Source organism: Mirounga leonina, unplaced genomic scaffold (assembly GCF_011800145.1).
Source record: "Mirounga leonina isolate KUSES-001 unplaced genomic scaffold, KU_Mleo_1.0 Mir_53, whole genome shotgun sequence".
Lineage (NCBI taxonomy): Eukaryota > Metazoa > Chordata > Mammalia > Carnivora > Phocidae > Mirounga > Mirounga leonina.
Window position 1 is genome coordinate 41,523,175 of NW_023270807.1, and position 24,232 is coordinate 41,547,406.

The 24,232-nt window shown below is 40.2% G+C and overlaps 2 pseudogenes; one reads left to right on the top strand and one right to left on the bottom strand.

Annotated features, from left to right (window-relative positions):
- Positions 1 to 11,375: 11,375 nt before the first annotated feature.
- LOC118001044 lies at positions 11,376 to 12,466 on the bottom strand (annotated as a pseudogene).
- Positions 12,467 to 21,944: 9,478 nt separating this feature from the next.
- Positions 21,945 to 22,315, top strand: LOC118001045 (annotated as a pseudogene).
- Positions 22,316 to 24,232: the final 1,917 nt, after the last annotated feature.

The following is a 24,232-nucleotide window of genomic DNA, read 5'->3' on the forward strand; positions in this document are numbered from 1 at the left end:
AAGGAAGGAAGGAAGGAAGGAAGGAAGGAAGGAAGGAAGGAAGGAAGGAAGGAAGGAAGGAAGGAAGGAAGGAAGGAAGACGGGCTGCTGGGGCAATCAAAACAATAGTGTCCCCTGTGCAAACACTATTTTATTTAATTCTTTCACCACCATCAAGAGGTAGGCATTCACTTTCTTTTACCTGAAAAAAATAATGGCTCAGTGAGACTAAGCAGCTTTTCCAATCTCATATAACTAGGAAGAGCCAGAGCCAATTCAAACCTGGGTCTCTTTGATTCCACACCCCATGTTCTTAACCACTACATTCCGCTAACATGCTCTTTAACTGGCCACTCCCTTACTGTGTCTCTAATGGAGCAGGACCTGGGTTATGGTACTTCTGGTGAATGGGATGGAAGATGTGAGAACATGGGCCAATACAGGTGGGCAGCTCGGGAGCTGGTGGCACCTCAGTGGAGGTGCTGAGCAAGCGTGGGGGGCGGGCGAGGGACATCAGACAAACCCAGCATACTGGGCATAATTAGCATTTCAGCCAAGAAATGTTCTAATGAGTCTTGGGAAGGTAAGTAAATGGGACTCAAATAAAGCTAGACTTTTTACACTGCTTTGCATTCACCCTATGGCCAATCCTGATATACTATCACATCCCCCTCCCCAAGAAAAACTTACAAACTTAACTCCAGAAAGCACTGAAAGGATTATAGGCTTTCACTAAAGTTTCAAGAGGTAGAAGCAGCAATACAGGTGAGTGTGTAACATATACAACAGCAAAGCTTCTTTTCCTTTAGTGCTCTCACCCTCCCCAAAGATCCACTTCTTGTGGAAACTGCCTAAACCTTTTCTCAGCCACCAACTGTCAAATTCCAACTCATTTCTCCTTCTTTCTCTGTGTACCTTTAGTTTCCTCCCTCATCTGGGATGTCCCTTTCCAGGTAGCTTAAGGCCATTCTTACATAGAACCTTATACTCCACTTGTTTGGAAACTCTTTTTCTTCCCATAGTACAGTATACTGATCAGTCCAATAAAGGCCTAGGAGTCAGAGTCCAACAAAAGATTCAACGGGTAGGAGAGAAGAGTGCTTTGCATATACTTTTAAGTTTCTTTTTTGCTTTCTCCCAAGTTTTCAATGTACATAATCTAGGGCTCTCAGGACTGGAAGATCAATAATATTATGATAAATAATATTAAATGTGAGGTAAGAGCTAAGTATAAAAGGGCACTTTGGAAAATGATCTGCTTTATGAGAAAAGACATTTTGCTTTCTTTGTAGACACTGAAAACACTTCTTATTGGATAGGAATCCAATGCGATGCGTAGCTTAGAATGGAATTGTTCTTTGTCCTTCAATGTCTTTGTTTGTTCTCAGTGATAATGTCCCTGTAAAACACTATTGCTAATCTAATATTGCATGGTGTCTTAAGCCCTGGATCCTTTACGACCAGCTGCCATGTGAAGTGATTCAGTATCTATGTACAAGTGAATTCAAGAGAAACTCTACAGATGATACAATGACTTGCAGACATGCACAGTTGAAGTCAGCTGCCTCTCAGCAATAAATCAAATGTTCTGATAACTGACCTGGCAGTTTTTCATCTTGGATTTCCATTTTATTCACCAGAAACATCCTTTTGGGAAACTGAAGTGCTTTATTTGTTTAAAAAAATTGTTTGGATTAATTTGAAAATTATTTGTCTTGGTCTTTGTGTTTTGTGCTATTTTTATCACCTATGTCTATCCCTTAAGAAGTAGACACTTCTCCACAGCCACAAAATGAGGTTAAAAGAAAAAAAAAAAGCACAAAATAAGAGACTCCTTTAGATAAAATCAGCTTTCACCCTGCCTTCCAGCATACCAAGGACACACAGCAAAACAATCTCTATGGCTACCCCCCTTCTTTAATATCACTCACCATGACCCACATTATTAGAACACACACACACCTGTCTCTCCCCTTACCAAGCTCTGTACCTCTTAATATAGGGACTAGAGGAGTAATATCTGCCACATGGAAGACGCTTAATGCCATATTTCATTAATTCTAAGAGACATTTACTTTTTAAATTTTAATAATTCATCAATAAAGATGTTTCTTATAATAAATAGTATGTTATATAAATGGCAGCTTTTTTTTCTTAGTGGCATATAAAATAACCATGCATCTTATAATTGATAAGGACTTATATTCAGTGAAATATGGTGCTGAAATGTACCTAATAAGAGATATTTACACAGGGTTTGGGGGACTCTGTTAATGTATTTTAGTTAAAAATACAAATAGGGGCACCTGGGTGTCTCAGTTGGTTAAGTGTCCACCTTCCGCTCAGGTCATGATCTCAGGGTCCTGGGATTGAGCTCAGCTTCCCGCTCCCTGCTCAATGGGGAGTCTGCATCTCCCTCTCCCTCTGCCCCTCCCCCCTGCACCTCTCTCTCTCTAACAAATAAATAAAATCTTCAAAAAAATACAAAGAATAAATGATCAAATAATAGAAATTCAGAACATGGGCTGGGAAAGAGATTTTCTAAAAATTAAAGAAATCAGAGTTATAATTCAGACAGTACATATTTATTGAGCATTTACCATTTGCCATGCACTGTTCTTGGTGCTATTGATAAAGCAGTGAATGAAATAGCCTTGTGGAGCTTACAACATAGTGGGGGAAACAGACAATACATTCTAAAAAAATGTATAAGATCAGTTGATAAGTGTTGTGAAGAAAAAAAGTGGTCAGGATTAAGGTAAGGAAGGGAAGTAGAAGAAGATTGCTATTTTAGATGAGATGGTCACAGTGGTCTTCTCTGGAGGTGACACTTGCAGAGAAGGAAGCAAGGATGTAAGTTATGTGCCTCCTGGAAATACAGCATTCTGGAAAAGGAAAGAGCAAGGAAGTAGAACATTCCAGAAAAGGAGGACAAATGCTAGGAGTGTCTGCGAACAGAAAGGAGGCTAGTGTGCTGTGGCTAGTGAGCAGGCATGACAGTTCTAAGAGAACATGCCAAAGGTGGTAGGGCCCAGTTATGTGGGACCTCAGAGGTCACCACGAGGATTTGGTCTCTATTCTGAACCACGGGGGAGGCTTGCAAGGGTTTTGTTTTGTTTTTAAGATTTATTTCTTTATTTGAGGGAGAGAGAGAGAGAGCAGGTGCCTGCGACCATGCTAGCCTGAGTGGGGGCGGGGGGGGTGGAGGCAGAGGGAGAGGGAAAGAGAGTCTTTTAAGCAGACTCCATGCTAAGCACAGAACTCAACACGGCACAATCTCAGATCTCACAACCCCAAGATCATGACCTGAGGGGAAACCAGGAGTCAACCCTTAACTGACTGTGCCCCCCAAGCATCCCGGCTTGCAAGGGTCTTGAACAAGGAATGATATACCTGGCTTATGTGTGGAGCTGTGTGCTGCTTTGTGCAGTGGGGGTGAGAGGACTGGAGGAGAAGAGCTGGCAAGGATGGGAACACAAAGGACAGTACGTGGGCTACTAGAATAATCCAGATGACAGGTGATGGTAATCAGGAAGGGGCTGGTAGCAGTGGAGGTGGTAGTATTCTGGATAATTTCAAAGGTAGAGTTGTCAGGATTAGCTAATAAATTGGATATGGAGTATTGAAGAAAGAAATCAGGGATGAAGGCAAGATATTTGGCCAAGCAACTGGTAGAACGAAGTTGCCATTTACTAAGATAGGGAGGACTGTGGGAGGAATAGTTTGGAGGAGGAAAAAAACAAGAGTTCATTTTGTGTATTAAACCAAAGATGATACTAATGTCCAACAGGAGATGTTGACAAATGAGTCTATACTTCAGGATAAAGGTAGAAGATGGAAATATAAGTGGGTAGACATTAAAATATATGTGGAATTTTAGGATATGTGAAATCTCCTTGGCTCTAGAGGAAGGGTAGAGAGTGGGCAGGGGAAGAAGCCCTGAGACAACCTGATAGGAATGATCAGGGAGATGAGGAGGAACCAGTACAGCAAAGAGAAGAGCACTCCGGGAGATGGGATGGGGATCACGAGAAAGTGGCGGAGTAAAGGATCAAGATGAGGAGTAAAGGATCAAGAGAGTAATGACCTTGTTACATTCTACTGATGAGATGAGTAAGACATGGGGCTGAGATATAACCATTGTTTTTGAATGCAAGGAGGCTATTAGTGACCTTTACAAAAGATAATTCAGTGGAATGCAAGGACAAAACTTGGCTCAAAAGAGTTAAAGTGAGAACAGGAGCAGGAAAAAATTAGAATGAAAAACAATTATAAACTACTCTTTCTAAAGGGATATAGATATGGGATGTCACTTGGAAAGGATATAGGATCAATGAGAAGTTTTGTTGTTTTTTTTAAAGATGGGAGACATAGCAGGTTTGTACCCATGAAAGAAGGGTATTCAACCTCCCTCTGAGTCCCTTCTCTTGTCTCTCTAAATTAATTACTTAATACAACTGGGGGAGAAGCATGCAATTGAGATCAAAATCTGACATCTTGTCTAAGTTAAACTCTGAAAAGAACATTTATTTACACTTTTACTACCGACTCCCACATTTCTGAAAGGCTTCTAGAGAATCAGTTTAAAAAATTATCCTGATCTGTTTTGTTTTTTAATAAGAAATATGGGGAGGGAGATATTTTCACATATTTCTGATTAGCAATATAAAATAAAAGAGTGCCTTGTGCCTGTAAATTCATTCATTTCAACATTAAATCGCATTAACAACAGAATAATAAGTTCTCATTCTAAAAAGAAATAATCCCATCACTATGCTCCTCTTTTTCAATATCCAAGCTGACAGAGGAGCCAGTCTCATTAGAAACAGGTAAGAGTCTCCTGACACCTGTTACAGGAGCCGGCTGACACTGACGCTAAACACGGTGACTCTATTTATTACAGAAGAGCTACACTGAATAAATGAGGATTCTAGCCCAGTAGTTCATGGTGCTGGCTGCATATCTGATTTCCCAATACCCGTGACCCACCCCCAGAGATGCTGATTCATTGGGTCTGAGTGTGGCGCACACAACTGGAGATGTTTGAAAACATCCCACGTGATTGTCACGTGCATTGGGAGTTGAGAATCACTGCCCAGCATTTAAGCTTTCCACCTCACGGTGGAAAAAAATCATAGCTGACTATAATGAGAAGGCTTGAAGTTCGAGCTAGTCTCGGAAACAGAACATAGGAGAAAGCCACCTCCACGTAACGGACTCTCCTCCCCTGGATCTCTCAGCCGCGGAGAGCCCACTCAACGGAATTCTGCCCGCGCGGCAGCTCCGTGCACCGACCAGTGCCCGTGGGCGAGGAGCGACTTGGCATCTGTGGGCAGGATTTCTCCTCTCCCCCAGTGACTGAGATGACTACTGAAGGTCTCAGAGCAGTCAGAATCAAATTGGCTTTTCTTTGTTCTCTTTACTGCGTTTGACAGCAGGGTACAAGGAGAAGCTAGGGAGTCAAAAAGCTTATTTTAGGTGTTTGCTGGAGGGAGAGCGGGAGAGAGGGAGACGGAACCGCGAACAAGAAACCATCCGGAGAACAGAATGAAAAAGACAGAACTCAGCTGAAGCCATATCTCTAGTGGCAAATTCACTTTGGGCTTCGCCTGCACGCATAATTGAGGTCACCGTAGAGTTTTTGCTTGAATTTTTGGATAATTGTATCTATTTTGTTTTGTTGATGACAACAGCCAGGTTGTTTTTTTCTCTGGAAAGAACGGAATACCACAATGAGGATCTTGGGCTAAAGGCAACTTTTCATTCTTTTATTTTGCCTCAGGAATTTGATTTATAGGACAAAATAATAACCAAAGTAAAAAAATCTCTCATCAACACAAAAATAAAGAACAAAATTTACCCTCAATGTTACCACCATTATTTATCTATTTTTCTGTTATTCAATTTCTTTTTTTTAAGATTTTATTTATTTATTTGAGAGAGAGAGAGAGAACGAGTGGTGGGGAGGGGCAGAGGGAGAGAGAGAGAGAAGCAGATTTCCCGCTGAGCCGGGAGCCCAATGTGGGGCTCGATCCCAGGACCCTGGGAATCATGATCTGAGCCAGAGGCAGATGCTTAATGACTGAGCCACCCAGGCACCCCTGTTCTTTAATTTCTTGTTCAGCCCTATAAATTCTGTTATAGAGGTTTCACTATAGCATAGACTTTTTTGCATTCTGGTCTTTCACTACCATCTATTTGTTTCTAGTTGCACTTCAGAGGCAGAGTTGGATTGATACAATCAAGCCTCCTTGGCTGTCTCTGCCTCCAGGCACATTATCTGCATCAGTTCATCCAGGCTCCTCAGGATTTTTAGTTTCCTGGCTAGTTCCCTTCCTTGTAGATCCCAGTCCCAGACTCCACCCACAGGGACCCATGCTCATACACTTAAGGTGTGTTCTTCCAATCCATATTATCTACCTTTATCTAAGTGCATATCTATCCATGAGCTATATAAACTATTCATTGTGAAAGTGCTTTCCCATTTATATTAACGGTATCAAATGGTAAATCACACTGTTGTTTTTTTAAAATCATTCAGTGTTATGTTTTGGAGCATTGTGCATGTGAATGTAGGCAGTTTTGTTTTGTTTTGTTTGACTGCTGGATAATATGCTATTGTTGTTTATATCCTATTGTAATTTCTTTTCAATAAAGTCTCTTAATTTTCATTTTAAGGACTATATAATAGTCCAACATAGTGATACATCAATTTAAATCTAAATATCTTTCTGCTATTGCTTATTTAGATTTTATTTAGTCTTAGAACTAATCTGTATAGACATACGTATTTAAACAAGTATTAGTTTGCTAGCACTCCATAACAAAGTGTCAGACTGGATAGTTTAAACAATAGAAATTGATCTTCCCACAGTTCTGGAGGCTAGAGGTCTTAAGATCAAGGTGTTAGCAGAGTTGATTTCTTCTAAGCCCTCTCTCCTAGACTTGTAGATGGACTTCTTCTCCCTCTGGCTACACGTGGTCTTTCTTCTGTGTGTGCATGTCTGTGTCCGAATTTCCATTTCTTATAAGGACAACAGTCCTATTGGATTAGGGCCCACCCTAAAGACCTCATTTTAACTGAATTTCTTCTTTAAAGACCTTATCTACAAATATGGTTACCTTCTGAGCTACAGGGGCTTAGGACTTCAACATGTGAATTTGGGGGAGGCATGATCCAGCCCACAACTAAAAAACTAAGCATATATAATATAACTATATCTGATAACTAATTATAGATCAATATATATATTGCTATGTATGTATTATATATACATATATATGCGCATAGTGTTTTTCTAATTTTCTAGATAAGTTTTGAAAACAAAAACCTAGAACTTGGAATATTAAGTCAAAAGATATAAACATTTTTATACACCTTTGATACTTATTGCTTTCCAAATATATTGTACGCAGGTATACTGCCAATCTCTTTAGGTGTGTGCCAGTTTTACCAAGTATCACAAGCACTGGGGACAGAATTTAAATTAACTTTTCCTTTTCAACAAGTTTAAAATTAAAACTTTTTTTCTGAGTTGTCATAAGTCTCTGCAGGAGTAACTTCTGATCCCTATCAGCAAGTACCACGTCAAGACTATACTTTAGAGGCCAAAGCATAACAGTAGATAACGGTAGCAAAATGAAAGTGTGCTCTCATAGCTATACATATACATCCTTAGAAAGCCTTAGATAACTTTGGTCCTTTCTGGTTGGACTGTCAGGGTTCTCCAGAGAAGCAGAAACAAGAAGATATATAGATATTCATATACATATACATATACACTCACACACATATGGAGAGAGAGACTGAATGAATGATTGATTGATTGATTTTAAGGAATTGGTTTATGTAATTATAAATGTTGGCAAGTCTGGAATCTGCAGGTGAGGGCTGCAGGCTAGAGACTCAGGGAAGAATTTGATGGGGCAGCTTGAGTCCAAAGGCAGTCTGCTGGCCCTCCCCCTTAGGAAACATCACCAGTCTTTTTTTTTGCTTAAGACCTTCAATTGTTTGGGTGAGGCCCACCCACAATATGGAAGGTAATTTGCTTTACTCAGAGACTACTTATTTAAATGTCAATATCATCTACAAAATATCTTCAACAGCAACATTTTGACTAGTGTTTGACCAAATATCTGGTTACCATGGCCTAGCCAAGTTGACACATAAAATTAAGGATTGCACTGGGTATTTTGGGTTTTGTCCCCCCCGCCCCAAATGACCAAAACCTTTATGTTAACAAAGTGCACTGAAAAAGTTTACATTTATTTCCATGTATTTTGTGAGGAAAATCTCTATTCCTGTTTATATTATATATAGAAAATCTAAAAGAAAACTTAAAATTTTGTTAGGTAAAGATGTTTTTAACTCTGAGTAGTATGATGGTTATAGGTATTTAGAGAAAAAATAAATGTAGGTAACCTGAGAAATGACTTTTGTGAAAGTCATGGATCCATTACTTCAACCTGAAACTATCTTCCACTGTCATTCACACACTACTTATAAAGATGAGTCAAAAATTCATACCAACTTAATTCTTCCTTCCCACCTCCTAGTCACAACTTTAGAAATTACTGTGGAAATTTAACCTTTAAAATGTAATAAACCTCAATGGCACTTCTCCTTTTCTCTTCTCTTTGAAAGTGTCAAGAAACATCATGCCATTATAGACCAAACTCCTGCCAGCAGTGGAGGCCAGAGAAGTCATCAAAAGAGCAATGCAGAGATTTAAGATATTCTCAGGCAAAATGATTACTTCTTTCCTTTCAGCTCTTCTTTTACCTTCCAGAAGACCAGTTCCATGCAGGAGGTTGCATTTCAAGTTCCTAACAGAGTTAGTATTGATTCAGCAGAATCTAAATTGAACAATAGATTCTAAATACAGCTCTTCTTTATAAGAAAACAAAACCCCACAAACACCCAACATCCCTTCCCCAAACAGAATAAAATGGAAAGATTTAGCCTACCAATATTTATTAAAAATCTGTGTCAATTAAGATAGAAACAGATAAATAGACCAATGAAACAGAATAGAGAACCCAATAAGATGGATACTTGACATAGGATGTGCTGGAGCCAGCTTCTACCAGCTCCTAAGAGCAGATTGTTAAATCACTAGAAACTTGAAATTGATGTGTGGTTCCACAAAGTCTATTATGTAGATTCAATCCAAGGCTAATAGTTGATCTCTTATCTGAAATCTTTATTTTTATCATTCAGTAATTTTTGAGAAGGCAGAAGGCTTATTTCATATTTACTCTATAAGCTATATAATTAATGGGTTAAAGAAAGAATGAATATATTAACTGCCTTTAAACTTACAGGCCTTAGAAATAATTTTTGCCTTCTTGGATTTTATTTGCTTGGATATGGGATTCAAAATGTTTCACAACATAAAATTTTGCTTTAAAACCTCAGCCTGAAGCAAACTTCTAAAAGTATCTGGATTAAAGTTGTGAGATAAGACTGGATAACTATGAAATAAAATGAGTTTACTTTCTGCTCACCTTCTCTACTCAATCTGCCATTGCCTACTGAGCATAACAAGGTAATGGGGGGCAGCCTAGATGCTTCAGCCAGTGGTTGGGGGAGAGGGACAGGAGGTATAATGGCTTACATGTTTCTACCTTATTTGGGGCAAGGGATCTGCTTGTAGCTCAAACCTCAATTACAAAGACATTTTTTCAACCAAAGGTGTTTGAAAACTTCTTCCAGCCCCTAAGGATAGCAAAGAGCACAGAACAAAGAGTGATGGGACATACTCAATACAAAGATAGGTCATAAACTGCAGCTTCCTGCAAACAGAGAGAAAAGTCCTTTGGGAACTTACTGGTAGCAGGCATTTTTTTAAGAGAGAAAAAGAACTCCTTAGCAATACAGTTGAGAGAGTTTGTACTTAAAAAGAAATTTGCACAAGTGCATAAGTGAAGAGTGAGTTAGCTCTTAACTATAAACATGTATGCCCCCAGTAAGGCTCCAGAAGAAGAGTAGCAGGTCCTGTTATAGCTTGAGGGGCCATAAAATCTGAGCTACCCCGAGACAGATACTAGCTCCTAGAGAAGGAAATGGGAAGTCCGTGACAAAACCACTGCCATTCATTTGAGATTCACTGTTAGGTTAATAATTTACAGCTTCTTTTCAGAATATGAGTTGGTTCCGCTATTCTCAATTAATCCTTTACAAAATCTGGAGTAAGCAAAATCCCTAGTCATAGACCAAGAGTCTTAAATGGAATCACATGGGTAGACTTGCAGGGATATTTGGATCAAGAATAAAGATCTACATAAAATTTCATGTCAATATGTGAATTTTCCTAGGTAATGGGTCCATGATTTTCTTTAGACCCTCAAAGAGAACTGTGACCCTAAAAGGTCAAGAACCAGTATTCTGGACAAAAATCAGAACTGGGCAGGTCAAACATCATTTGTCTAGTCAAGAGTCTGGTGTTCAGAGCAAGAAAACTAAGTAAACACCCCATAGATAAAAATATTCACTAACAAACTTGTTTCTGAGTTTCCTACATGTTACACTATTTTCATAGAGAAGAAAACATACAACAGAGTGCAGCATAAACATTTTTCTCTGAAGTCATTAGACTCAAATAGTGTCCAACAATTATGAATCTTTTCTTCACAAATATTTCCATCTATTTCCTATTCAAGAGCAAAATCACCTGGTCTGCACATTCAGACTCCATCTGTAAATATAGCTCTGAAAAAACTAGCAGGAGGGAAGGAAAAAGGAGGGACAAGGCACAGTAAGTGACTTGTAGGTCTACTGCCTTGTTTCATTTAGGTTAGTGACACAAACATCCTGACTACCACCTGCCTGGCTGTGATGCTCTAGCCTGTGAGTACGAACAGGGCAAGAGGCAGGAGATCAACTGACAGTCCTCACTGAGAACAAGAGAATTTCACAAAAAAGCTGCTCAAATTCTAGAATGAACATTATTCCCATTCCACACTTGGGGAAAATACTAAGGTAGAGAAATATCTGGCAAAAAGGAAGGAGGAGGTACATGTGTGTTGTAAAGGACAAGTGACAAGGGAGAGGAGCAGCAAGACAGGTATCAAAAAGCTACAGTGTGCTAAGGGAAGTAGAGTCTCCTTTATCAAGTAACAAACACACTTCCTGTCCCTGTGACAATGTAGGGTAATACAATTTGGCCTGTGTCATGAGTAGAAATCTTTTTATTATGGATTACATATTTAGGATGATCCATTTCAGTATGTGCCCCTGTGGCCTCCAAGTGAGGCACCTGATATCTACAGTGCACAAAATCAGATCCTTTAGAACAGTTGTGCACAATACATGCAATACTGGATTTATGCATCGGATCCCAGCATGTGACTGGAGAAAAAAGTTGGACTGGGCATGGTGGGTGAGGGAACCAGGAGTCCTGTAACGCACAGTGAACACACATGTGCTTCGAAGAGCTGCTGCAGCAGATGCCATGTTGGCAGCGGTGCCCCTGAGGTGGTGGAGCCACTTCTCATTGACCCATCTAGGACCGCACCAGGTAGGGATCATCCAGCATCGGGACAGAGCTGCAGGGGTGTGTGAACCAGGCCTGTCTGTAACTCTAGGAAACGGAAGTTTTCCCTAGGCCATTTCAGTATTACCACTTGAGCAATAACAGATCAGATAACAAGGACAATATACACAACCTCCAGCTAGAATCCTGCTGTGGTCTAGACAGTGAAGTGGGACGCCACTAGGAAACATTAGAACTGCAGCTCTTTGGGATCCCACAGAGTGTACGTGTGCTCTCCTTCAAACGGGCCTCTTCCTCGGCAGTCAGAGTCACCTTCACAGCATCTGAGATTCTACTATTCCATCCCAAGGTGCAAGGAACACTAAGGAAGACATCACCTTTTATTCCACAGAGACCCTTAATCATGGTGGAAACTGGATGCACCCGCCTAAGAGTCTTCATTATACTTTCTGCAAAATCAGCCACAAACAGTCCAATGGCCAGGACGTACAGCCTTTCAGGCATTGCCAACCACCTGTTTGTGAACCTCTGTCTGCTGATCCTTATCTGCATCAGCGCCTAGGTCAGGGTGCAGATTCTTCAAGGGGACACCAGCAACACTGACTCCACTCCACACAGGCACGCTAGAGTCTGCACGCTCCCTGAGGACCCGCCCACGACAGCTCAGTGGGCAAACTCCCAGCCTTTCTCCTATCAGGTAATGGAACCGGGCTGGATCCAGATTGCAGCCACTTCCAATTACACAGTTTTGGGGAAAGACACTTATCTTCCAAGCCACATAGGTCAAGATATCCACTGGATTGGAAACAACAAGCAACTTGCCGTTTGGGCTCTATTTCACAATATTAGGAATGATGAATTTAAAGATGTTCATGTTAGGCTGGACCAAATTAAGATGGCTTTGTCCTTCTTGCTGATGCCCCAGGTGTGATAATAAGCAGCTTGGAGTTTGCAGTCACGTTATAGTCTTTGCCAGAGACAATTTTTGGTGTTCATCCATCTATGGAATTGTTATTGTGGATACAGTAATGAATAAGCTGCAGGGGGTCCCTGTTCTCGGGCAGATAAAAGTCACATTAAGCCAAGGGAGTTTTGAGGTATCTGTGGTTAAAATAAAGTAATAAACCAGATGTAATGGCAAATTTTATGTGTCAATGTAGCTGGGCCACGGTGTGCAGATATTTGGTTAAACATTATTCTAGATGCTTCTGAGAGAGTGATTTAGATCACATTTAAAGTGGTGGACTTTGAATAAAGCAGATTGTCCTCCATAATGGGTGGGCCTCATGCACTCATATCAAGGCCTGACCTTCAGAACAAAAGACTTAACCTCCTCTGAGCAAGAGAAGAACTCTAGCAGATGGCAGATTTGAACTGCTGCATAGGCTCTTCTCTGTGTCCCCAGCTGCCAGCCCACCCTGCAGATTTTGGACCTGCCAGTCTCCAAAATTACATGAGCCAATTCCTTAGAATCTCATATATAAATAGATGCACACGTAGATGTATATATACACACGTACCTACACACACATCCTATTGGTTCTGTTTCTCTGGAGAGCCCTAACTAGTACAATAAAGTAAGCTAAAATGAAGTTGCACTTTAGGTTGCACTTCTGATTTTATGAAGAAGACTTTACAGATTTTCAATTAAATCTTCTAGTTGAAGCCAGGTTGTTAGGGTCCCACAGGGGGACTGCCAAAAAGCAACTTTCTGCTAAAGGTGCTGAAACAGTAATGGTGGGTGATCCACCTGCCAAGGAACTGATGAGTTATTTCAGGAGGATAGGGCATTTCCTAGGGGAACTACCCCTCCAACTCTATCATATAACCTTGAAAACAAGGAGTTTATCTCCCATGGATTGTCTTATGCTTTTTAAAAAGATCATTATATATTTTATTAGAGAATAACACTCTTCCAGATTTGGGAGCCTAGCAATTCTGGAAACCCAGATAATCTGAGGAGGGTTCCAGCTAGAAATTCAGTGAATTAGCAGGGCCAGGCATTCTCCTCAATTAATGAGGGCCAACTCTGTGGCAAAACCATACATGGGGCTGAGGAAAAGTATAAAGGATACAGTGTTTAGTGAGCATAAAACCTTCTTAGAGAAAAAAATGTGTGACTATCCAAATGTTCAAGAGTTTAAAAATGAGGGTGGCTGGGTGGCTCAGTTGGTTAAGCAACTGCCTTCAGCTCAGGTCGTGATCCTGGAGTCCAGGATCGAGTCCCACATCGGCCTCCCTGCTCAGTGGGGAGTCTGCTTCTCCCTCTGACCCTCTCCCCTCTCATGCTCTCTCTCACTCTCACTCTCTCTCAAAAAAAATAAATAAAATCTTAAAAAAAAAAGTTTAAAAATGATATAAGACAGCAATATAAGGCAATATACCTACCAACATATGAATCTCAGGTGAGTAGTTTAGATAAGAAGGTCAGTAGAAGGTCAGGAAAAGCTCTCTTTGGGCTGTAGTGCTCTGGAGAAAGTGGAGCTTAGTCATAGCCTTAAATGGAACTTGTAATATCATGGGCTGGCCTTTACATGGAGATGGACATATAAGATAGCCTTTCAATTAATATGACTTGACATGTGTGTGCACATATAAAAATGTATTTTTATATTTATATATATTTTTAAATGTATTTATATTCATATTTAATTTTATATAAATATATATGAATTTTTTATGTGGCTCTCAAAAGTGTGGTAGAAGTAAAATAAAAAACTATGCCAGTAGCAAAAGGCTATGTTGTAATATTGTGAAATAGAGCCCAAACCCATCACCCATCACAGGTGAGCAGAGAATGGCAGCAGCTTCCATACCTGGATCCAGGGCCCTAGGTGAACTGTCAGAGATAGGAAGACTTTGTGGGGTGAGGGGGAAATAGTCAGTCCTTTCTTGGATGACTGGGCTGGTGAGCAAAGGGCAATCACATGGTCCTGGGCGTTTAAACAGTGATTGGCCTTCAGGGCCCAAAGTGAATCCGGTATATCTGAAAGCGCAGTCTACCCCTCCCAGCTCAAGATCAAAAGGCTCCAACGTTCTTTCATTCACAATGTTTGGAAATCTCTCTCTTCAAGTCATGCTTGCACTCATGCTCGCACTATCTCTCTCTCAAAAATCTGAGGAAGCAGAAAAATGTGATAAGATAAAATTTGGATGACACAGAAATAGACTCAGAGATAACCTAGTTACTGAAATTAGTAGACAGGAACTTTGAAACAACTAATATAAATTTGTCAAAGAATTTACAAGAAAATGTGTATTGTGGGTAAACAAATGGAATTTTCTCTTAATTTTCTGTGAAAAATGTAAACACTATAAAATAACCAAATAGAAGTTCCCTTTAATAACGTATTCTGTCAAATCTGAACATGGAATGAAATGGAAGTGACCAGGTGGGGAGAGGCTAAGGAATCCAAGGAGCAGAAGTTCATCTATGAAGTGCATTGGTGGATGTGGTTGCATTGGATGAGGCTTAAACACTACCTCTAGGAGAGCCTCGAGGTCCCTAAATGGTGGTGAGAAATTCCTGTTCTTCCTAAAAGATTCGCATGGGCTGGGGGGATGTTCTGTCCACACTGGCAGGAGGGAATGGGGGAGCAAGCTTACTACTGGCAAGCTACCTTGGCATGCCTTCCTCTCCTGCTGGTACCTTGTCAAACTCTCTGAACAAAGCAGATGACAAGAAAGGAAAAAGATCAAAGATATTTTAATCTTATATAATTATAAGAACACTAAATGGGAAAATTCCTATTTCATTCCATATTTCACATTTCCCAGCTTGTCAGCCAGTATTTAATGACTCTTTGGCACAGTAGCCTCACTTTCTTAAGTTTTTGAAATTTTCTGATCATAGATTGTGTTATTATGTAAGTGTTGCCTATTATTTTGGAACACTCTTGTTTGATGGAAGAATGACTAGTAGAAAACTTGTTATATTAGTTGGTCTGACCAATGATTTCAGGTGATCTCTGGATGTAACATGTTCTTGGGCAAGTGGGATAAGAATCAAAAAGAACAGCTGTGGAGGTCGTTGAGGATGGTGATAAAGCACAGAGCCTTAGAGACCATGTAATCCGTAGCACAGTCCAGAATGACATGATAGAGCAAAGGTACAAGTGAGGGTGGAGAAAGGGGTTCCCGGTGGGGGTTGGTATGGGGGATGGGGAATAAATGGATTTAGCTGAATGACTACAATGCTGTGCAGAAAACAGGAGGGATAAAATTAATAAGAAAGAAAGAAAAGAAAGAAAGAAAAGAAAGAAAGAAAGAAAAAGAAAAGAAAACAGAACCCACTAGTAAAATTCTAGGAGTTACCTGAGTAAATTCCATCTAAGGTTACTTTCAGCTTATGTTTGAATAATAGCTGCCTCCTTCCCCTTCCGAAAGGCTTCTCAGACTACCTTCTATCCCTTTCCCTCTTGGACTCTTAGGTTTCCCCGAAGAAACAGGCTTTGCTTTTTGAAAACCTATAGTGAGGGGCACCTGGGTGGCTTAGTCAGTTGAGCGTCTGCCTTCGGCTCAGGTCATGATCTCGGGATCCTGGGATTGGGGCCCCGCATTGAGCCCCCGTTGGAGGCCCGCATCAGACTCCCTGCTCAGCAGGGACTCTGCTTCTCCCTCTCCCTTTGCCCCTCCCCACCACTCTTGCTCTCTCTCTCTCTCAAATAAATAAATAAAATCTTAAAAAAAAAAAAGCTATAGTGAACATGTCTCCTTTTACTTTCAAGCTGAGATGAGAAAAAATTGAAAAGCATATGATTACTTCCCTTCTCCCACCACATCCCCTTCCCTGAGTGGCTACCTCTAATTCTGCAGTTAGAAGCATGCAGCCAAAGGTCATCATTATCTTATTTCCATTTTGAAACCTAGAATTGTTTCCTAACAAGAGCATGTGACTGAGAATTTTATACTAGATATTTGGCCAGAAAGAGCTCAGAAAGTAAATTGTCTCTTTTCCAGGAACACTGACAATCCTGAAAGGGTTAAGTAATTTCCCACAGGATCACACTTGACTCAAGATTCTGCTTGATTCTCCATAGGGTTAAAATAAGATTGAATTAATCTTGAAGGAGTCACAGTAAGAAAGTTTCGAAGTGACTATTAGCTCAGCTGAGGGAGAAACTCTATTTTGTTAAAAGCATATAAACATGATACCCAATGTTGCCATCACTCCCCGAAAGTGCTAGCCAAATGTTAAATTGCAAGCACTGGTAGAAAAACTGGGGGAGAGTAATACAATTTTCTTAAAGGATTTGCTTCCTTTTTAGGCAAATTATTAATGACCATGGGAAAATAAAGTGATTGGAGGAGAGAAGCTTGCTGTGTACCAGCTGCTGCTGGAGTCAACTAATTTCAACATTCTACTTGGTATCTCACTAGATACACATGCATGAACAAGAGGGGCTTCAACACTTTACAATGAGACTTTTAAATTATCTTCTAAGATGCAGTTGTAAGTGAAAGTTATCAAACGCATAAATGAAATTGAGAAACAAATTTCCAACTGGGTTTCGTACAACCAATTTCAACATCCTCTTGGATGTCTCATGGACACTGAATCTAGTTCTCCTCTGTGAAAGGACTGGGCTGTCCTCAGAAAGGAAGAGTAATTGCTACCGTCAATTTAATAACCTGTCTCTCCCACTAGACTGTGAGTGCCTCCTGGGCAGGCACCAGCTGTTTTACTTTTGTATCCACAGGACCTAGCATAAAGTCTACCATCTGGTCGGTAAGTGCTCACTACATATTAGTTGAATGGATTATGAGGAGGCAATTACTATCACGTCATGTTTGATGGTGGTGCCTAGTGACTCCTTGGGCCCTGAATCTTTCATCATTAATCTCTTCTTTGGATTAAAACATTAATGGCATTCTTCTGATAGACACTAAAGTAGAACAAATGCAGAAACCTCCCCTGTTCTTGAATAGAATGATCAACATTATAAAGACATTAGCTCTTCCCAAGTTAACTGATAAATTTACAACAATCCCAATAAAACACCAACAAGCTTTTTTATGAGGTTAGGCAAGATGATACTAAAGTTCATATGAAAACAAACATGTAATCAGGAAAGCACTGAAAAAGGAAACTGTAAGGGGAACCTAGGTCTACCTAAAGTACACCCTATGGTAAGATTTCTGTGATTTAAACATTGTGGTGGGAGCACATGATAGACAAGTAGACCAGATAAAAAGAATAGAAATGGATCCAAAGACATAGGAAAGTTTAGTGTATGATAAAGGTGCATCTTGAATGAGTGGGGCAAAGATGGAGTTTTTATTTTATTTTATTTTTTAAAGATTGGTTTTTTAATAAATGGTAGTCACTTGGCAAAAGATAAAATTAGATCCATACCTCACTCCACATACCAGAGTAAACTCCAAGTAGATCAGGAATCTTAACATAATATATGAAACCATGTAAATATTAGGAAAAAAACATGAGTGAATTCCACTTTTCGCACAGTATTTTATTTAACTAGATTTAATGACATCGTTCTGCTATTTACAGATTAGGACATGTTTACATACTGGAAAGTAGAGACAGAGGGGAAGTAACTGCCCAATATAACCTCAAATCTGTCTAATGTCAGAGCTCCCAAATACAGCGTTCCAATCGTATTCTTCAAGCCCACCAACAGAGTTCCCTGATTTCCTGTATTATTGCTTCATTTCCCTATACTCTGCTGTCTGATGACCGGCACATAACAAGAGTAACTGTGGATGCTCAGCATCCATCAGGAAAAGGGCAGGACACAGTTATTCATTCTTATCTGAATGGGACCTTAGGTTACCTCTCTTTGTGATCTTATTTGTCACCTTATATTTTCCAGAACTCAGTTCATTTAATGTATTCTTTAAAGGAAAAGACAGAACATAATGGGAAAATGTATTTCTAAGATTCTACCAAAAGATTTCAGAAACTGGAAAAGATTATGTCTTGTAGCAGAAGGCTTATTTTTAAAGTTTAACCAGGCTCCCAACTTATAATTGCTTTAGCCATAATCTGAAGAGTCCCTTAAAATGCTGGAGTCTCAAGAAGTAAAAGTTCTTCCATCACCTGGGGCCAAGGACGAATACAAGAAACTCAGTTTCTTTGCTCATTTCATCCTCTTGGGTGATTCCCTTCAACTCTTCATGCTCCCTCTCCTTTGTCACTTTCCGGGATACCATGAGATCTGCCAAAGAATAGTCAAGTGACTGTAAAGAGAGTTATTTCCTTGATTCCCGGATTATGAGGAGAAATGCAAAGTTGAAAATTGTTGAAGCTCAAGAAAAATACATAAATAAGCAGCCAAGTGCTGACAACAGAAAAACAAAGTGCTATGGTTGGAAGAACTCCTGCACACCTTGTTCAGGAGAAGTGCCCTCTCCTCCCAAATTATTCTTTCACAACAAATAAGCAAACTCATTCCTAAATGGAGGTGAGCCCTCTACTGCAGCTTGCACCCACAGCCGTGTAGCAGCCTCTCTGCTCAACCACTCTGCTCTGTGTTCTCCAGGGGACTATCCAGCCTTTCCACAAAACCAGCAGCGGCTCTAGAAGCTGGAGAGCTCCACCAGAAATGGCAACAGGGAACCTTAAGTGCTACCAAGAAGTATTCTTCCATGACCAAGTTCCATGGAAAAATACTTAAGATTCACTATACGGCTTCCATATTTTACAGACCCTTCAGACCTAAAATCCTAAGAAATGGGAAAACATGGGACTTTGTTACAAATTCTGTATAACTACTTATAGATGATGTTCTGCCAAACATACCTGTTGGTATGACATAAATCTGGACCTGGAAAAATATTTTTTATTCAAGAGCCTGTCATTGCTGTGGGCTTAATTGTGGGGAGTTATGCAGAAACTTCAGGTTCGTGCAATTTACTTTGACTCACATTTTCTGAAATAGAACTCGTCAACTCACTCATTTTTCAAAGGTGTGATTTCCTCTTGAATTTTAAGCTTCAAGATTATATCATCATAAAATTATCTGTGTTATTTATTTAATGCCCTACCATAGCACAAAATAGATCTCAGGTCATTTATGGACTGAGAAGTAGCACAATGAGATGCTTTTCTAAAGATAGAGTAATCAGAGCAAAGTGAAAAGAAGAAAAAGAAAAGCCCAGGAGAGTTAGTTCACAGAAATGCATGCCTCAAGTTTCTGCATAGGGATAAGGGAAAGCACATAGCAAATTCTGGATTCCCCTGTTGCCCAACCTAAAAGGGGAATATAGTGAACTATGGAATTCATGCTGTCCATAACACGGGGTGATATGTAAAATACTTAACAACTGAAATAGGTCAGGCCCTAATTGACCTGATGCTAACCTTAAAAATGTGATATGATTATATGGTGATGATGTTAACTAGACTTACTGTGGTAATCATTCCACACTGTGTAAAATATCCAGTCATTCATTATGCTATTTGCCTAAAACTAATATGTTATATGTCAATTATACCTCAATTAAAAAAATAAAATAATTTAAAAAAAGGTAGTACAGCATCTCAGTATGTAGTATTTGGCAATAAGAAATGCCATCCCCTTGACTTTGCCATCTTTAGATTAAAATGATCTGAGTACCTATACAGCAAAAGATTCCTTTGTAAATCCAGCTCATTGCTTAAAAGAAAAGTATAGCTTATTTTTTCTTTGTTTCTCATGCTTTAAAACAGATACTTGGTCAAGACTTCAAATTAAAATTTAATTTTTTTGCTTCTGGTGATGTTTTTAAGTTAAAAGTAGGAGAAAATCTTCCAAATATGTCTCCTGGTATTATTTCCTCTTCTAGATCTCATATATAAATACTCTTACTTCTGGAAAGTTTATTTTATGGCAAGATTTTCCTCAAACTGAATCCCAGCGAGGACATCTTTGGCCTACAAGCAATAGAATGCTACAAAATTGGGGAAGGTGAGTTCCATGAATAAACACTTGATTAAGTATTAAATGAATGTGTTGTCCTTGATCCACAGGAAAATGGCTTCCATAACAGCTCCTCAAAGAGAAACCAGCAAAGAAGAAAGGGCTGCACAGAAGTGGAAATTCTGCAAAGTAACATGAGGCAAAATGATTTCTCACATAATTTCATTCTTGGGAAAGGGCAGGAAAAAAAGTGTTAGGGATAAAGCGTGAGTCTTACCCTAATCTCCTCTTGGCTTTTCATGTAAACCTTTTTTTTTTTTTTAAGATTTTATTTACTTATTTGACACATAGAGAGAGCACAAGTAGGCAGAGCAGCAGGCAGAGGGAGAGGGAGAAGCAGGTTCCCCACTGAGCAGGGAGCCCGATGTGGGGCTCAATCCCAGAACTCTAGGATCATGACCTGAGCCGAAGGCAGTCATTTAACCAACTGAGCCACCCAGGCGCCTCTCATGTAAACCTTTTCTAAAGGAACCTGATTCCAATTATGTGGAGAGGTTTGAGAAATTTGCTTTCCCTAAGTGCCTCAGACCCCAACCAAAAGAGGAGACTTTCCAGATTTCTCTTTTTTTTTTTTTTTAAGATTTTATTTTTAAGTAATCTCTATGCCCAAGGTGGGGCTAGAACCCACAACCCCACCCAGATCAAGAGTTGCATGCTCCACCCACTAAGCCAGCCAGGCCCCCCTTCCCAGATTTTTCTTTCTTTCTTTCTTTTTAAGATTTTATTTATCTGAGAGAGAGAGTGAGAGAGAGAGGGCACGAGTGGGGTGAGGGGCAGAGGGAGAAGCAGACTCTCCGCCCAGCAGGGAGCCCAACCCCTAGACTCCAGGACCATGAGCCCAGCCAAAGGCAGACGCCCAACCAACTGAGCCAGCCAGGCACCCCACTTCCCAGATTTTTCTAAGAATCCCAGGAGCACAAGAGCCATTTCCAGATTCTACAGTCTGTGCTTATAAACAGTTCTTCCATCACAGGTAACTATAAAGTATGAGTGACACCAAGGACTTAGACCAACTTATGCGAGTGGACTTAAGTGATCTTTGTTTATCATGTAATTTTAATCAGATTCTGGGCTTTAATAGGCAATCTTTTTGTTACCTTATGTCCTGGGGCAACTAATAGACCTTTACGCAAAGGAAGGAACAAAGGAGAAGACCAGGGAAGGATGTGGGACACTCAAAGGAAGAGAAAAGAACAGGAAGGAGAACAAAAGAAGATGAGAAAGAAAAGAGGTATTTCCAATCAGACATTTCCTGTGGTGTGAAGGTAATTCATGATACCAAGAATATTCCAGAAGAAATTTTCTATAAAAATGGGATTGGCCATGTCTAAGATAAGAATAAATTTCCTCTAGATCTCACCCACACCTCAGTCATAGGGCTTCCATATTTTACAGACCCTTCAGACCTAAAATCCTAAGAAATGGGAAAACATGGGACTCCTCTGCAAATGGGTTCATGGCTAGCGTCGGGGTCCCCACCACCCGTGATCGTGCACCAAAGCCCACAAGGGGTCGCCGCCGAGGGTTCCACCAGCCTACAAGCACCAGCATGGCAGCCATCCCCTCCCGCAGCTGGCTTGTGGCCACGGCTGTTACCGGCACCACCTGGGCTCCACTTCCATTAAGAGCCCCTGGGGAAGTGCAGAGAACCCTGGGGAAGCCATCCCTCACCACCCCCGTCTCCCCAGGGCCCACCCAGGTCACTGCTGGGCGAACTTCATTTGGGGCAAGTCCACTCTCCCGTTCATGGCTACAGTGTTGGAGTCCCTAGGATGCTCCAAATCTCCCCAGGTCTCCAGAGGCACGATCACCTGCAACATGGCTCTGGAAGCCACGAGGAAGCAGCCTGGAGGCCAGCCTGGCAAAGCCCACGCCAGCTCTGGTCCTGAGTGGCCACCACTGGGCTTCAGGAGGTGCTAGGCTCAGGAGAGCCCGTTACCTTTCCTCCCCTTCCCTCCCCACAGACTAGGCAAGCCACTCCAAGCAGAAGCAGTTGGGTTCTTTTATATTAAAATAGTAAAATAGCAAAAAGGAAGTTGAGAGAACCCCACTCTTTACTAGCCACGCCACACGCAAGCCTTCCTGACACTCTGTAACCCTGTGTCTTGCACCAAGTGGAAAATAAACTACAAGCAGCCAGTAAAAAAAAGGAAAGAAAAGAATAAATCCCCTCTGAAGAAGAATATATTAACTTGGGTCCCTTGACCCTTAAAGGGCTCCTTGTATAGGTTGTGGGGAGTCCATGAGTACCCAGAAATTGTATGCAAATTTGGCACATGCACAGGTAAGTATGTGGTGGTCTATCAATATCTCAAAGAGTTATCTTGCCAAAAAGAAGTTAGAACCAGTGCACAAAAAAAGGAATTTCTTTGTAATTTAGTTTGAGTCACCACCTGAAGTTTTTAGTTCTTGGTTCACTTCAGTGTGGAAGGATTCATTACCCTAGTCCAGAGAAAGTTAACCTATGAATCTCAGATCTGGAAAAAAATGGAAATGTTATGTGGCCTATTTCTCTGCCTTCAGAAAGGACTACAGTCTATAAAAAGTGAAAATACATCATTTTTCAAACTCTGCAGAGCAGATTTCAATCCTTTTTTCGTAGCCATTCATGGTCACATTTCTCACCATAAGGAAGTTCTTCTTTCTGTCAAGCCTAATTCCCTTATGTGGCAAAATAATTTGGTCTCTTATGTTTAACAATCCAGTAGTTTTGGATACTATTATTAAATTCATGTTCAGCTTTCTCTCCCTCAGTACTTTTGGTCTTTTCATATCATTCTCACATTCATTAATCATCTTCATGGCTTTCCTCTGAACCCTTTCCAATTCTTCATACTTGTCTATAAATTCAGAAGTGAGTGCACTGAAGAGAGATTCATAAAACCCTTGGTTGATTGACAAACTTCCCTATGGTCACTGTAGTTGGTATGTTATAATAAATTGCCAGAAAATAATAATTATAAGATTGTCCTCTGAAGTCGAAATTATAAAATCAATGCAAACTGGCCCACACAGTTTTACTGGGGTTAAATCCAGAATCAACAGTGTGATCATTTGATTAAAGATTACACCTTAAAGGAAAGATGGTGTCACTTAAGAGAGGTGTTGGTCAGCCATGAAAGCTTGAAAAAGAAGAAGCACAGAGTCAGGTCTTGGCAGTGACCACCCAAACAGTATCCAGGCAGGAGGGTGTTGGCCAGATTATTCTGATAACCTGGTTGTGCTTGTCTCTTCCTGTTGAAGAGATAGCTACAGTAGGTCTGAGTCCTGTGGTCATTACAGATTTCATCACTTACCACAGAACCCACTGATGTGACCATGTCACTCGTGTATAAGAAGGAGATCAGCATGACAAGGTGACCAGAAGAACCCACTCAACTCTCTCTATATTCCTGGAAGCCCTAATTTCTATATTAAACCTCTTTGTTCTCAACATACTTGCTAAATCTAACTCAGATACTAGATATGATGTGTCCACATTTTTCCAGGTTTTTTGAAAAAATTGTATGCAACAAATTCATTTTTATTACCTTTGCTTTATTCCACAATACAAAATGAAAACTTCTACCTGGACGCTTAAATCCTGAAGGGAAGGTAAATATGAAGTCTATTGGTTGCTATGCCAATGTTTATTTGAGTAAAGGAAATATTTTTTTCTCTATTGTACTTTAGCATTTTCTTCCTAGCAATGGAAAGTGTAGATAATTAACAAGTATATTATTAGCTTCTAACTGGTATCCAACTCAAAAATCCTCACTGATAAAAAAAAAAAAATCCTCACTGATGGCACCCCCTTAGCAAATTGTCCTTAACTCATTAGCTCTGAGAATGAAAAGG